This window comes from Lutra lutra, chromosome 8, assembly GCF_902655055.1.
Source record: "Lutra lutra chromosome 8, mLutLut1.2, whole genome shotgun sequence".
Classification (NCBI taxonomy): domain Eukaryota; kingdom Metazoa; phylum Chordata; class Mammalia; order Carnivora; family Mustelidae; genus Lutra; species Lutra lutra.
The window spans coordinates 5497115-5514338 of record NC_062285.1 but is presented as its reverse complement, the minus strand read 5'-3'; the positions used below and the strand labels follow the sequence as shown (position 1 = coordinate 5514338).

General features: G+C 42.3%; 1 pseudogene; it reads left to right on the top strand.

Moving 5' to 3' along the window:
* Nucleotides 1–1969: 1969 nt before the first annotated feature.
* LOC125106378 (nucleotide triphosphate diphosphatase NUDT15-like) lies at nt 1970–15322 on the top strand (annotated as a pseudogene).
* The last annotated feature ends 1902 nt before the right edge of the window (nt 15323–17224 follow it).

Below are 17224 nucleotides of genomic sequence, written 5' to 3'. Positions count from 1 at the left end.
GGATCAGGAACAAAACAATGATGTCCACTCTCAGTAATTTTATTCCATATAGAACTATAAGTCCTAGATGCAGCATTCAGTCAAGGAAAATATACAAAAACATCTGCTAGAAGAAGTAAAACTGTCACATTGCAGATGACACGATACTATATACAGATATTCCTAAAGACTCAACCAAAAAATAATTTGAACCAACATTGAATTCAGTGACAATGAAGGAAACAAAATTAACATACAGAAATTTGTTCCATTCCTATACACTAACAATGAACAAGCCAAAAAAGAAACTAACAACCCAATTTACAACTGTACCAAAAAGAATAAAATACCTAGGAATAAATTCAACCAAGATAATGAAAGACCCATGCATTAAAAACTATAAGACATTCATAAAAGAAACTAAAGATGACACAAACAAATGGAAAGATATACCAGGCTCACAGATTGGAAAACTTAATATCATTCACATGTCCATACTACCCAAAGCAATCTATAGATTCAATGCAATCCTAATCAAAATACCAATAGCGTTTTTCGCAGAAAAGAACAAATCATCCTAAAATTTATATAGAACCCCCAAAGACCTCAAATTATTAAAGTAAGCTTGAGAAAAAACAAAGTTGGATGTATCACCATCCTAGATTTCAAGATATACTATAAAGCTACAGAAATCAGAACAGTCTGGTACTGAGCACAGACACATGGATTAATGGAACAAGACAGAGGGCTCAGAAGTAAACCCACACCTATATTGTCAATTAACTTAAAGGAGATGAAAATATACAAAGGGGAAAAAAGACACTCTTTTCAATAAATGGTGCTGGGAAAACTGGACAGCTGCATGCCAAAGAATGCTGGACCACTTTCTTATAACACACACATAAATAAACTCAAAATGGATGAAAGACCTGAAATATGAAACTTGCAACAAGAACATTCCTAAAAGAAAAAAAAGGCAGTAGTCTCCTGGATCTAAGGTCTTAGCAACATATTTGTGTATATTTCTCCTCAGGCAAGGGAAACAGAAGCAAAAGTCAACTATTTGTTTTATACCAAAAATGGAAAGTTTTTGCACAGCAAAGGAGACCATCAAAACAAAAAGGAAATCTCCTGAATGGAAGAAGACATTTCAAATGCTTTATCTGATATGAGGTTAATATCCAAAATATATAAAGAATCTTATATAGCTCAATACCAAAAAAAAAAAAAATCCAATTAAAAATGAGCAGGGGAGCTTTTCTGCCTATGGACACTGCCAAGTAAGCATCATAAAAGTCTCCCCTCCCACCACCATCATGTCTAAATCAAAGTCTCCCAAAGAGCCTGAATAGCTGTGGAAGCTCTTCTTTGGAGGTCCGAGTGTTGAAAGCACCAATGAGAATGTAAGGAGCCATCTTTGAGCCCTGAGGAGCACTTGCAGACTGTAGGGTGATGAGAGATCTGAACACCAAGGGCTCCAGAGGCTGTGAGCTTATCCTGTATGCCAGTGTGGAGGAGATGGGTGGAGCCATGAGTGCAGAGCCCCACAAGGTGGATGGAAGAGTTGTAGAACCAGAGGGCTGTCTCAAGAGAAGATTCTGAAAGATGTGGTGCCCACTTAACTGTGAAAAAGAGTTTTATTGGTGGCATTAAAGAAGTCACAGAAGAACATCATCTAAGATTATTTTGAATGGTGTCAGAAAATTGACGTGATTGAAATCTTGACTGAGACCGTGTCAAGAAGAGAGGCTTTGCTTTGTAACATTTAAGTGACCATGACTTTGTAGACAAGGCTGTCATTCAAAAATCCCATGCTGTGAATGGCCACACCTGTGAAGTAAGGAAAGTGCTATCTACATAAGAGATGGCTAGAGCTTTATCTAGCCAAAGAGGTCAAAGTGCTTCTGGAAACTGTGGAGGTGGTTGTGGAAGTGGTTTTGGTGGGTATGACAACATTGGTCATGGAGGGAAGTTCAGTGGGCAAGGCAGCATGGTGGCAGTCGAGGTGGTGGTGGATGTGGCAGCCATGGGGATGGCTATAATGGATTTGGTAATTACAGAAGCAACTCTGGGGGTGGCAGAAGCCATAATGGTTTTGGCAATTACAACAATCAATCTGCAAATTTTGGACCCATGAGTGAAGGGAATTCTGGAGGCAGATGGTCTGGCCCCTATGGTGGTGGAGCCCAGTACTTCGGCAAACCACGAAACCAAGGTGGCTATGGTGGTTCCAGCAGTGGCGGTAGCTATGGCAGTGGCAGTGGATTTTCATTACTGCCAGGAAAGGAAGTTTAGCAGGAGAGAAGAGCCAGAGAAGTGACAGGGAAGCTATAGTTTACAAAAGATTTGTGACCTTAGCCAAGCACAGCAGTGGCATGCCTGGACTGCTACAAAGAAGATGTGTTTTAGACGATACTCACACGCATGGGCAAAACACTCAAGGACTGTTTTTGTGATGAACTGTACAACATGTTATTTCAGTTTCTGTTCCATGGAAAGTGTAAAGCATGCCAACATGGGGTTTTAATGGAGGTTTTGGGGGGGGCACCCATGCTGTTGACTGGTAAATGTAATAGTCTGATCATGATGCTGAATAAATGTGTCTTTTTAAAAAATGAGGAGGGCAACTGAATAGATATTTTTTCAAAGAAGATAAAGACCAAAAGACACACAAAAAGATGCTCAAAGTCACTGAATATCGGGGAAATGAAAATCATAACCACAATGAGGTAGCACCTTACATCTGTCAGGATGGCTAAGATCAAAAAGGCAATAAACAACAAGGCAAGGATGTGGAGAAAAGGGAGCCCTTGTGCACTACTGGCGAAAATGTACATTGGTAGAGCCACAGTGGAAAATAGTATGGAGGTTCCTCAAAACATTAAGAATAGCATTTGATTCAGTAATTCTACTACTTTGCATATTTACCCAAAGAAAACAAAAACACTAATTCAAAAAGATATGTGCACCCATACACTTATTTCAGTATTATTTATAATAGCCAAGATACGGAAGCAACAGAAGTGTTCACCGATGGATGAATAGATATAGAGGATGTGAGGTATGTATGTATATGCAGAAGAGAATAGTACTTGGCCAAAAAAATAACGAAACCTGGTCATTTGCAACAACATGCATGGACCTAGAAAGTATTGCACTAAGTGAAATAGGTCAGACAAAGAAAGACAAATACCATATGACTTCACTTACATTTGGAATCTAAAAGAACCAAAAATGAACTGATAAAAGAACAGAAACAGACTCATAAATACAGAAAACAATCTAGTGATTGTCTGAAAGGAGGTAAGGGGGGCGGGGGCAGGGTATGGGTGAAAAACAGATAAAGGAGATTCGTAGGTACAAACTTCCAGTTATAAAATAAATCAGTCACGGAGATGAAAATAGAGCAGAGGAATATAGTCAGTAATATCATAATAACATGCGGTGGCAGATGGTACCTACACTTGGTGTGCTGAGCACTGAGTTATGTATGGAATTGTTGAATCCACTACACAGTACACCTGAAACTAATGTAACATTGCAGGTCAACTATACCTCAATAGTAATAAAAAAAAAAAAAAAAGTTACAACCTACTTTACAAGTTCAACATGCATGCGTTCATTTCAACTTGATTACTCATCTCATCAATTACTCCAGTGACTTGTTCATTCCATTTTTTAATTGCGTCAGAGTTTTACACATTAATTATGTAACTAGCTATTATGAAAACATGAATTGTACGGGTCAAAGGTGTAACAGAGGTTCAGTGTCCTCTCTGAGCAGCGACCCGGGACTGGGGAGTGTGGAGGAAGTAGGAAAGGTTGAGAGAGGAAACTGCTCCTATGGCGTCGCTTCCAGGGAGCACGTGGGTGGGCTGCTGGTGCTCCCCCTCCAGGGACTGTCTCGGCACCCTAGCAAGCATATTTCTTCAGATCATTGCTAACATGTCACCATGGCAACAGATATCTCTGTCAATAGTAGGCCACTCTCCACAGACCAGAACTGTCCCACGCCCTCTACAAACTTCACCAGCCGCCAGCCCAGGCACCAGGGGTGGCCACACCCTCTGCCACTAGCTCTCAGCCTCAGCTTTGGGACACACCTTCCAAGTTCTTGGCTCCTTGCTCATCCGCACTCCCTCTTGCTGCTGAGGCAGTAGCTGCTTCCTGTACCTCATATTGGTGTATTCCTGCAAGCCCAGTTTTACCCCTTCATAACATTCTCTTACTCATTAATGACTTTTTTGTATTAAATTTCCCTGTCCTTGGGGCGCCTGGGTGGCTCAGTGGGTTAAAGCCTCTGCTTTCAGTTCAGGTCATGATCCCAGGGTCCTGGGATCGAGCCCCACATCGGGTTCCCTGCTCAGCAGGGAGCCTGCTTCCCTCTCTCTCTCTCTGCCTGCCTCTCTGCCAACTTGTGATCTCTGTCAAATAAATAAATAAAGTCTTTAAAAAAAAAATTTCCCTGTTCTTGTATAGGGGAAAATATCAATACCGTAAAGATGGCACACCTCCACAAACCAATCAGTAGATTAAATGCAAGTTTCAAACTCCCAGCAAAATTGATGTGTCTGTGTTGGGGAAGGGTGGCAAGAGATTTTTGCTTAGGAAACTAGAATTATTGACTTTTAAAAAATATATATTTTATTTATTTATTTGAGAGAGAGCACGCACTAGAGAGGGAGAGAGAGCAAGCATGACTGGGGGGCAGAGGGAGAAGGAGAAACTGACTCCCCACTGAGCAGGGAGCCAGACACAGGGCTTGATCCCAGACTCCTGGGATCATGACCGAAGCTGAAGGCAGAACTTTAACCTACTGAGCCACCCAGGAACTAGAATTACTGATTTTAAAGTCTATATGGAAAGAGTAAAGGACAAAAAGCGACCAAGACAATTTGGAAGGAGAACATGGTGCAGAGACTTGGCCTGTAAGATAAGGTACTTATTATGCAGCTACAATGGTTTATATCATTTGGCTCTGGGCCAAAGAAAGAAAACTAGACAAATAGAAGGAGAATAGAAAATCCAGATCTAGACCTAGACACAAGAGAAAAGTTGATATATGACAGGGACAGCATAGAAATTTGCAATAAAAATAATAGCTAACATGTATCAAGTCTTCTTTGTTCATTTCCAATATTTATTTAAATTTCAGTTAACAGATAGTGTAATATTGGTATTAGGGATAGATTTCAATGATTCATCACTTACATGCAACACTCGTGCCCTCCTTAACTTTGTGCCTGGCACTAAGTGTTTTAAACTCAATTAATTCCCCCCAACAGTCATTATTATTATATTATTTTAGAAATGGGGAAATTGAAACCCTTAGAAATTGAGTAGTATTTTTAAGATCATAGTCCTAATTCAAAGTGACGCTGGAGTTTGGACCCAGGCAATTTGATCCCACAGCCCAGGAAGGTTAAAAATTTTTTCAATAAATGGTGACAGGACCATTGGTTATATAAAACTTTAATTAGTTCTCTACTTCACACCATACACAAAATAAAATACAGGAGAATCAAAGACTTGGATGAAAAAAATTTTTTTAACTTTCAAAAGACCATATAGTGGAGTACTTATAAGACTTAACAGGGGCAAAGGACTGCACAAACACAACACACACAAATTAAAACAAGCCACAAAAAAAAAAGTCATACATTTAACTTCCTTAAAATATAAACCTTTTGTATAACAAAAAGGCATCATTGTGAAAGTGAAAAAGCAAACCATACACTGGAAAAAAGTGTACACTGACTGAAAAGTTCTCATCTATATGTAAAGAGCTCTTACGAATAAATAAGAAAAAGACTCTCCAATCAGTAGAAAAATTAAACAAAGATGGGAACAGGCTAGTCACAGAGAGGAAAAATCAAACGGCAAATAAGAATATGAAAACATGCCTAACCTCTCTAGTCATAAAAAAAGAATTTTCTATCAGGTTGACAGAAAAATTTAAATCAGACATCTGCAAGTTTTGGTGAATATATGAGGGAGTGGCAGCCATCATATACTGTTAGAAGGAGTGTAGATGGGTAGAACTATCTGCGGGAGTAATTTGCATGAAAGGGGCATTTATTAAACAACTGATACGTGGTTCTAAATTTTACTCTTGTATACTATTCATTGGACAAACACACTACCATTCCACTGATAGACATTTGCGCTGTTTCTAACCGTTGGCCCTTATGATACATAAAATCGCAACACACAGTTGCCAAGGTTTCTTTTTACATTTATGCAAAAGTTCCCCCCCGAGTACGGAGAGGAGGAGCTGTTCATGGAAATAACTCCCACCACTTACTGATAGCTTGTGTGCCAATTGTGGTACCTGCATTATTTGATCTAAAAGGGTAATCCCCATGGTATTAGAGAAGATAAGTTTCCTCCTGCAATCAGAAATTCTGCATTGGTATGATCTGCAGTTATAATTTTAGCTGCTGGAAGACAAATTAAATTAGCATTATTTTACAGCCAATTTCTGGAACCACAGGTTTGAGTGCCGAAAAACAGGGTCTCACTGTCAGACTTAGCCTTCCAGAGATGCCTCACCAAAGTGACCTGGTTAATGGGTGGCAGAGAATAGTCTAGAACACAGTTCGGAGTTTTAAAAGAATAATCTCAGGATGATATTTGATAAGGGACCCAATTCTAACATAAACCAAGAATTTTCTAAAACGTGGTATATTTTAAGTCCCCATCATGCTTTAGACTTCACTGTTAAACAAGGCAACCTCGATTTCAAGGACATAGTTATTATTATGCTTTTTTTGCCACTTCAATAAAATATGGAAAGTGCTGGTTGCTACAAATACCCAAAACAAATGACCAAACTGCCCTCAAAGACGGGACCGTCTGGGTGTGCAAACCCGAGGAACCCAACATGCCGGACTTGAAATACTGCCGAGCTGGAATCGTCTTTCCGTCAGAGGGTCTCATTGGAACAGAGGCCTGAGGTTTTGAGGCTATCCCTGTGTCCATGACCACAGCAGGGAACGGGGACAGTAGCATAAAGCAGCCAGGACTCCCACAACCTCCATTCAAAGCCTGGTGCCTCCAGCAGCAGTTGCCTCTAAAATGATATGAATGTCTTTCTGGAAAGAACAGAACAACGAACGGAATCACTTCCCAACAGTCTTTTGGAGATGCCAGGCAAGTTCACTCTTCCAAAACGTTTGTCTTCCCACCCACCTCAGCTTAACATCTTCCTATTTAAAATCTTACTCTTTTTTTAATTACGATATGATTGAGAACACAAAGAAATGGAAAAAAAAAAACAAACCATAACATGGTCATGGATTGGAAGAACAAATATGGTTAAAATGTCTGTAGTACCCAAAGCAAGCTATACATTTAATGCAATCCCTATCAAAATACCAATAGCATTTTCCACAGAGCTAGAATAAGCAACCCTAAAATTTGTATAGAACCACCAAAGACCCAGAATAGCCAAACTAAGAAGAAGAAGAAACTAAGAAGAAGAAAACCAAAGCTGGGGCATCGTGATTCTGGACTTCAAGCTCTATTACAAAGCTGTAATACAAAGCCATCAAGACAGTACAGCACTGGCACAAACACAGACTCATTGATCAATGGAACAGAATAGTGAATCCAGAAATGGACCCACAATTATACTATCAATTAATCTTTGACAAATCAGGAAAGAATGTCCAATGGAAAGAAAGACAATCCCTTCAACAAATGGTGTTGGAAAAACTGAACAGCCACATGCATAAGAATGAACCTGGGCCACTCTCTTACACCATATGCAAAAATAAATTCAAAATGGATGAAAGACCTAACTAAATGTGAGACAGGAAACCATCCAAACGCTAAAAAAGAACACAATCAGCACACTCTTTGAACTCAGCCTCAGCAACTTCTCACTGAACATGTAGCCAAAGGAGAAGGAAAAACAGAAATGAACGACTGGGACTTCATCTAGATAAAAGCTTTTGCACAGCAGAGGAAACAGTCAACAAAACTAAAAAGCAGCCTGTGGGATGGGAGAAGATATTTGTAAATGATGTATCTGATAAAGCATTAGTATCCAAAATCTATAAAGAACTGATCAAACTCAACAGCCAAAAAACAAATAATCCAGTTAAGAAATGGGCAGATTTCCAAAGAAGTTTTCCAAAGGAGACATCCAATGGCTAACATGAAAAGATGTTCAACATCGCTCCTCATCGGGGAAATACAAATCAACACCACAATGAGATACCACCTCACACCTGTCAGAATGAATGGCTAAAATCAACAAACAAGAAACAACAGGTCTTGGTAGACAAAGGGGAACGCTCTTGCACTGCCAGGGGGAATGCAAACTGGTGCATTCACTCTGGAAAATAGTGTGGAGGTTCTTCAAAAAGTTAAAAATAGAGCTACCCTACAATCCAGCAATCACACTACTAGGTATATACCCAAATGATACGATCCAAAGGAGTACATGCACCCTGATGCTTACAGCAGCTTTATCAGCAATAGCCGTAACTATGGCAAGAGCCCAAGTGTCCACTGACTGAAGAATGGATAAAGAAGATGTGGTGTACATACACACACACACACACACACACACACACACACACTGAACTATTACTCAGCCATCAAAAAGAATGAAACCTTACCATGTACATTAATGTGAATAAGACTAGAGTATATTTTGCTAAGCAAAATAAATCAGGCAAAGACAAACACTGTATGACTTCATTCATATGTGGAATTTAAGAAACAGAACAGAAAAACATATGGGAGGAGAGAAAAAAAGAAAATGAAAAAAGAGAGAGGGAAACAAACCATTAAGAGACTCTTAAAGATAGAGAACAAACTGGGGTGCCAAAGTGGTTCAGTCAGTTAAGTGTCTGCCTTCAGCTCAGGTCATGATGTCAGGTCCTGGGATCGAGCCCCACATCAAGCTCCCTGCTCAGCAGGAAGCCTGCTTCTCCCTCTCCTCTGCCCCTCCACCCTGCTTGTGCTCTCTCTCACTCTATCTCAAATAAATAAATAACATCTTCAAAAAAGAGAGAGAGAGAACGGAGGGTTGATGGAGAGAGGGAGTGGGGGGTGGGCTAGATGGGGGATGGGTATTAAGGAGGGCTCCTGTTGGGATGAGCCCTGGGTATATAGATGATGAATCACCAAATTCTACTCTGAAACCAATATTGCACTGTATATTAACTAGAATTTAAATAAAATTTTGAAAAAAAGATAATTGACATACAACACCGTATTAGTTTTAAGGTGTACGCCATAATGATTTGATACACGTATATATTATGATAAAGTATGTGTGATCTGTGATATATATATACATATATGTATTTACATGTATATGTATGTAACACTATAGTAAGTTTAATTAATATCCTAAATCAGAAAGATTTTCAGAGCTTGGGAGTTCCCAGATTAAAATGTCAGTTGCACAGGGAAATTAACACTGAAGTTATTATCGGTATGTAATTTGAAGACATGCCAGAAATCAGGCAGGCGAAGCCCTGGGGTAGTGGGGAAGGGCACCAACAAAGAGAACAGCTCGTGAAGGTGGAGGTGGGTTAAGGCCAACTTAGAGCTGCCTAATGCACTGATTTGCTAAGGAAAACTACTGCCCAGAACAAGCAAATCTGGTTAATATAGAAGACGGAACCCACTGTCAAAGGCACTGGCATTGAAAAGAATTTTTTTCTAACTTTATGTGCGAATTGCATAGGTCCCCTGGCTATTACTTGCCTGAGTTTCCATAAAACAGCACACTCTCTCTCTAATGATCTTAAAGATTTTGCCTTTAACTAACCTTGGGAAGGAAAATGGTGAATTCTGCATCTCCTGTGATACTCAAGTATACACGTCACTAGCGTGGTGTGAAGCACAGTTTCCGTGGCCATCCAAGGTCCCATCGGAGTGATGCAGGAACTCATGGTCTAGAGATATGGGGCAGCAGGGCAGTGATGGGGACCAGCTCGCTAAGCCAGACTGCTCAGGTATGGATGGGGCAATCAGCCCACTTGAACCTGTAGGGGCCAAGGGCAGGACACCACGAAATGTGCCCCTTTGGTATTTTGATTATTTTAAACAAAAGCTACCCAAGAGACAGCTTGTGCAAGACCCTCTTCTGTCCCCCTGAAAGCAGGTAATAAATCTCCCCTGTGAAGAGGGACATCCTGCTCACCAGAGACAGGATATTTGAGCCCAGAAGGCTGTATGGAGAAACCTCCTTTCTTTGTTATTGATCTACTAAGCAGCCCAAAGTCTGTTTACAGTTCCTCACTAATGGAAGTTCTCAAGTTACATTTTCTTTGTCCTGTCAATTCCTCGCAGATTTCTTGTCTCTTTGTCTAAAAAATATAAAAACCACATGGCCTAGGTCATTCTTCCTTTTTTTTTTTTAAAGATTTTATTTATTTGACAAAGAGACACAACAGAAGCAGGCAGAGCGGGAAAGGAGGAAGCAGGTTTCCCCGCAGAGCAGGGAGCCCGATGTGGGGCTCAATTCTAGGACCCATGGGATCATGACCCAAGCCCAAGGCAGACGCTTAACAACTGAGCCAGCCAGGTGCCCCTGCCTTGGTCAATCTTTAGGTCTGTTTCATTACTGGGTCTTTGCGTTCATGTAACAAAGCTTTGGGGTGTTTTCTCTTGTTCATCTGTCTCATGTACATTTTACTTTTAGTCTAGCTGGAAGACCCTGAAAGGTAAAGGAAGAAGTTTTTCTTCATTCAGATCCTTCTGTACAGAGAACATGCTAGAACCCTTCCTTCCTTTCCTGATTTCCAGCTAGAAGGGACTGCCCAGACTAGACTGCCTCCTGCCTTGTTTTGACTAAGCGGCTAGTGGCAAATTCTTGTGTTTCTGTGATTACAGTGTCGTAGAAGCCTGGCTCCTGTCCCGCCCTGCCTCTGAGTGTTGACTACCTACCGGCTGCTGGAAACTGGAAGTTCACACAGAGGTGAGTGATTTCTTTAGGCAGGAGAGCACCCAGCAGGCGAGCAGTGCCTGAAGCTGTCCTTGGCTTCCTCCCCAGATTGCTGATTGGCAGAGGAGATAAAACCCCAAATAAAAAAGCATTGGTGACGAAATGGAAGAACAGGGAGAAGAAAACAGGAAGGCGTGAAGAAGGACAAAAGTGGTCAGAATACGGCATGAAGACGCAGAATTAAAAAGCGGTCCTAGGGGCGCCTGGGTGGCTCAGTGGGTTAAGCCGCTGCCTTCGGCTCAGGTCATGATCTCAGGGTCCTGGGATCGAGCCCCACATCGGGCTCTCTGCTCAGCGGGGAGCCTGCTTCCTCCTCTCTCTCTGCCTGCCTCTCTGTCTACTTGTGATCTCTGTCTGTCAAATAAATAAATAAAATCAATAAAAAAATTTAAAAAAATAAAATAAAATAAAAAGCGGTCCTAGTTTCTGAAAGTCTGGAAGGCCGCACCATGCTTAACTTGGTGTAAGAAAGACAGAAGACCGAAACACTTACCTCCCCTCTCCTCTGAAATGTTAAGTCCTCTATTTCTTCAGATACAAAGAGGGCTTGCCAAAGAATTCTACGCGGGGAAACGTGGAATCCAGCTTTTATCTTTGTGCCCTTGGCGGTCATTACAATGTTTCACATTGGTGACACATTACTAGGTGTAAGGAAGGTATGGGAGGAGTAAACTAGGCTTGGATTTTTTTGTAGCTTCGGGGTCCTTGCAATAACTCCCTACCTCCCTGCTGCAAAATGTGTGAGTGTAAAATACATACACATCATGTGTGGTGGTAATTCTGGGCTGGAGTCGCTAGAGGGAGGCAGAGGAACATGAGAAAAGCCGCAGTTGTCCCCAGGAGACTGGACGTCCCCTCCCAGACTTCGATCCACAGACTGCATTGACCAGGCAAGATGAGAAATCAGAATTAGATTCTCCTGGCCTGCCCTTCATTCAAAATGTGTGTCTACATTTAATCAGTGTAACCAATCCCTTTCCTAAGAATAAGGAAAAGAGCTGTTTATGGTAGAACAACGCAGAATTAGTGAGTCCAAGTCTGAGCGGGCTGTCAGGCCGTGGGGTCAGGGCTCTTACTCAGCAGGAAACCCTGGAGAACCAGAGCCCTGAGCCACATACTGTCGAGCTATGCAAATTTCAGCAATCATGGGTCTTCCCCGAATCCATTTTTCATCAGAGTGACAGTAACCGTTTCTACCTTGTTGGGTTCCCATATAAACTAAAGAACAGAAAAACTTCATAAAACAGCAAAGAACTACATGGATGTGAATCCAATTCCTGCTCTTATGCATGAGTTCCAGATTTGAAGCTGTCTGCTTAACCGTGTTCTGCAAGTTCCCCAGGGAGAGAGCCCAGAACCAGAAATTGTGGAAGGAAGGAGCTGTGGCCTTTGCGCTTGGCATTTAATATGGTACTTGGTGAAAAGCATGTACTTTTTTAAAGTCTCTTAAATGAATGAGTAGAAACACTTCCATGTAGAAAAACCATATAATTTAATATCTAAAATAAACCTTTTTTTTTTTTAAACTGAAAGGAAGCGCTATTACTAAGTACTCCAGGGAAAGTGTCAAACGTAGGACTGTCCAAGGCCAGCCAGGACACAAGACACATGGCCACTCTGCTTCCATAGCACTTAGTGCGCCCTAGTCAATACCCAAAACATATTATAGGACTGCTTCATTTAATCTCCCTAACAATACAGTGAGGCTGGTACTATTATTAACCATATCTGACAAATACTTCCTATTGACTATGACACGTCTCAAGTCTCCTCGATTTTCGGAACACATCAAAACCAACAACCACAACAACCCATGTCATTTATGGGGAGGGGATGAGAAGTCAGACAGTCTACTATGAACGTGATACATAAGCTGCAAGGCATATGGAAAAGTCACAGCGCTGCCCATAACAGCAAGAGATACGGGCGGGCTGAGTGAGAAAATGCGGGTGCAGAACTATCGCGCAGGTGCCCCCCTCTCCAGCAGAGACGCTGAGGGGCCGAGCCTCCGTTCCAGCGGAGGTCATCTGTCTCCAGTCCCTGCTTTCGGCCTCAGCCCTGTTTTTGTATCAGTTCTGACACGCACCTAACCTTGCTCCGCACGCAAATTCGCTTCCTCAGCAAGCGGCAGAGAGAAGCACCCAGAGTCTGGTGATCCTTTCTTTTTTTTTTTAAGATTTAATTTATTTATTTGACGGACAGAGATCACAAGTAGGCAGAGAGGCAGGTAGAGAGAGAGAGGTGGAGGCAGGCTCCCTGCGGAGCAGAGAGCCTGATGCGGGGCTCGATCCCAGGACCCTGAGATCACGACCTGAGCTGAAGGCAGAGGCCCAACCCACTGAGCCACCCAGGCGCCCCTGGTGATCCTTTCTTAAACTCAACTCAGCCTCCTCCTTCTCTGCCTGACATTTGCCCCAACAGATGACCTGATTAGGGTCCCAGCGGAGCTCCCGCTGGGTGTTGGGCGCCTGGCACCGCCTGCCCACCCCACAGGAAGGAAGGTTCCGCCTGGAGAACCCGGTGTTCGCGAGCTCGGGGCAAGGGCAGAGCCCACCGCATAGAAATAAACAGACGATCGGAGGGCAGGGACGGGCTCTCGGGAAGTCTCCACCGCTTGAGCCCGTACTGGCGCTTAACCGTGCTGGAGCCACGGAAACCACGTGATGCTGAACTTCCTCTGCCTTCGCCCCCAGCCTGCTCCCCGCCTCCTGCGAGTGCCTCTTGCCCTTCCTCGTCTTGTGACTCTGGCGGAGCTCCAGGGTGGTCATGCAACCTGTCTCCAGACGCTCTGGGCCAAAAAAGGAAGAAAGGGCAAGAGCATTCTCCAGGGCAGAGCTGACCGCCAAAAGCACTGTGAACGGCCCGGGGCTGCCCAGTGAACACAAAGGGATCTTTAAATGGGAAAGTCAACGCAGAAGGAGACGGAGCGCATTCCCATGCAAAGGACAGCCCCATGCCAAGGGACGGATACACATACCACATGCAAACCCGCTAATTCAAGATAAAGCATACGCCTAAATGAAAAAAAATTAAAACGACAAAATGCAGAAAAAAAAAAAAATAGGGGAGTAAATCTTCCTGACCTTGGGTTAGGCAAGGATTTCTTAGACTTGACAAGAAAAACACAGAAGAGAAAACTTTGTAAAAGTGGACTCTGTCAAAAATAAAAGGGTGTGTGCTTCGAGCAACACTAAGAAAGTGTAAAGGCAGCCAGTAGGCTTGAAAAAAAATTTGCAAATTGTATATCCAATAAGGGCCTAGCATAAAAAATATATAAATAATTCTTACAACTTAACAAGGAAAAGACAACCTAGTTTAAGAATGGGCAAAGGACGGACATTTATCCATAATGAACTCCCATGGTAAATGGACAGGTATCTGAAGAAGGTACCCAAATAGCCTGCAAGCCCATTAAAAGAGGCTCAATCATTAGGGAAATGCAAATAAAACCACAACGAGATGCTACTTTGCACCCATTGGGAGGGCTGAAATTAAAAATACAGACAATTCCAAGTGTTGACAAGGACGTGGAGAAAGAAGACCCAGCACACACCGCCGGTAGGAGTCTAAGACGGTGCAGTGGCTTTGAAAAACAGCTTGGCAGTTAAACGTTAAACAAATAGTTCCCAGATGATTGAGTAACTCCTCTCCAAGAAACTACCCCAAATCCATGAAAACGTATGTCCACACGAAGATCTATACACAAAGCTTCATTGTGACATTATTCATAAGAGCCTAAAAATATCAACAGTCTAAAGGCTCATCAGATGATGAACAGATATGCAAATGTGATCTATCCGTACAGCAGAAACTGTTAGCGATAAACAGGAATGACACACGCTACCAGATGGGTGAAACTCAAAAATGCTGTGCTAAGGGCCACGTCCCTCCACCCACAGCCTCCCAAGGTATGACCATTTGCACAGAGCCACAGGGAAGGCCCCTGGAGCTGGGGTAGGAGCAGTGGTGACTAGCTACAGGCACGCTCACGGTGTCCTCCTGGGGAAGGGTGGAGTGGAGGCAGCAGGTTCCAACCTCCCGGGGCGCCATGTGAGTTTAGTAGCTGGGGAAGGATGTGCTCGGCGCTCAAGAGAACCAGAGAAGTCACTCTTCACCTAAAAAGTGCTCGCTTTGCCTCCATTGTGAATTATTTTGTTGAGAGAGAGAATTACCATCACGTCACTGTATTCATGGAAGGAGAGGTAGATGTGAGTAAAGAATGCAGAGCCTGAGAAAAACAGAAGCTGGGAACGGGAAGAGTCTTCTCCATTGGATCAGCCTTTCTGGGCACCCCGTTGCTCAAGGGAACAAGGCTCTGAGGCCTTTAAGGAAGACGTGAACCATCTGGTGGGATACAAAGGATATCATCTCTAGGGGAGCAAGAAGGAAACCTGATTTATTTGAAGAAGACAAAATAAGGTCCAGGTAGAGAATGAAAAGAATCTGCATCTCATCACAACTCCACTACACATTAAAACTCTCATGGGATTGTCAGCTTATCAGCTGCCTCTTAATATTCCCACCGCCCTTTCAGCCGGTACTTGTGAAACATTTCCGGGCCCTGTGTCGTGAGTTGCATTTCAGACTCAGAAAGTGTGATAAATGGTGACCTTGTGGTGCGTCTGCTTTCCGTACTTTATGACGCTAACTGTGCAGCTTGTCCATCAGCGTGCATGGAGCGGATGCAATAAAGCTTGCCTTAGTGTTTCGGTTCAAATAGAGATCCTAATTCACATGCTAACACCGTATGCCAGTTCTAGAATTTACCATGGTTATTGGTTTTCCTCTTCTGTTTTATTTAAAACATAACAGTTTTGGTACTGTCCTGGGACAGTCCTTGGCAATGACAGTGAACAGGACAGGTCATTAGGGTACACTTCCCCGGCTTCTGATTGGGAACCCAAGCCAAGAGAAGTCAAACAACCCGTCTGGGATTTTATCCTATGGTTAACTTAATCTCTGTGAGATCCAGCTTCCTTGTAGAATGAGATAAGACTAGGGCTGTGGTTCTCAAAGTGTGGCCTGGGGAGATCCTTGAGACTCTTTCAAGGGCACTCAAGGTCAAAGCTGTTTTTGTAATGCTAAGACATCAGAGGAGTTTTCCAGAAGCTATAGGATATGTGATATCGCAACAGACTGAAGGCAAGGAGAAACAAGACAAGCTTACAGCTAAAACTCCTTGAGTTTCATCTCAAATATACTTGATGCAGAATTCATTCTCTCTCTTTAGGCCAGTACTTATCCAAGCAGGTATTTTATAGCTTCAAAAACTTTCCACAAACCTACAGAACTTTTCCATATCTGCTAAATTTCTAGTATGCAAACTCATTAGGAGCTTGTGAGGTTTTTTGTTTTAAATTCTCCCAGTTAGACAGGAAGGTTTATTTCAATGGAACGTAAAAATCACGTGGGCTTTTATATATAGGAAAAGGTAAAACAAAAAGTTTCATACTAGAGGGTAAAGTTTCATACTAGAAGGGGAATGCATTTAGCTACCCTAGTACCTGGTATGCTCAGTTGGCATCCAGTAATCACTCAGTAAATATTTTTCTAAAGGAACAGGATTTAATCTTAAGTAAGCAGTTAATTGTTAGGTGGTTTGAGAATTGCCTTTAATGGAAATTAATGGAAAAAATTTAATGGAAAAAAATGCCTTTAACAGGAAAAAAAACTAATGCTGGCTATTAGCAATATTCTCATAATATTAAATATCAGCTTAAGTTCCTGAAATACAGCTCCCTCTGCAGAATGTGGGGGAGTCTGAAATATCTCTTCATCTCTTTGGTATCAAGCCCTGAGCTGTCCTTTATCCTAAGATAAGCAAGTGCAACATCCTACCAGAGGATGTGAACTCGGCCTCTCTTAGCTCAGCTTGGAAGAGACTCGTCCTTGCTATCCTCACGGCCAGCTTTCCAAATAAACTGTCCAAATGCTTCCAGATGAAGAATTCTCTTTTTTGGGGCACCAAAGATGATATTAACCAGTCAGTGTAGAGAAGGAAAGTTCAGGTTGTCATCTGTACAAGGGAAAACGGTCCTCTTTGAACATAAAACCAATCATATATTGATGCTGCCTTTATGGGTTTGTTTGTTTTTTTAAAATATTTTATTTATTTGACAGAGAGAGATCACAAGTAGGCAGAGAGGCAGGCAGAGAGAGAGAGAGAAAAAGAGAGGAGGAAGCAGGTTCCCTGCCCAACAGAGAGCCTGATGGGGAACTCGATCCCAGGACCCTGAGATCATGACCTGAGCTGAAGGCAGAGGCTTAACCCAGTGA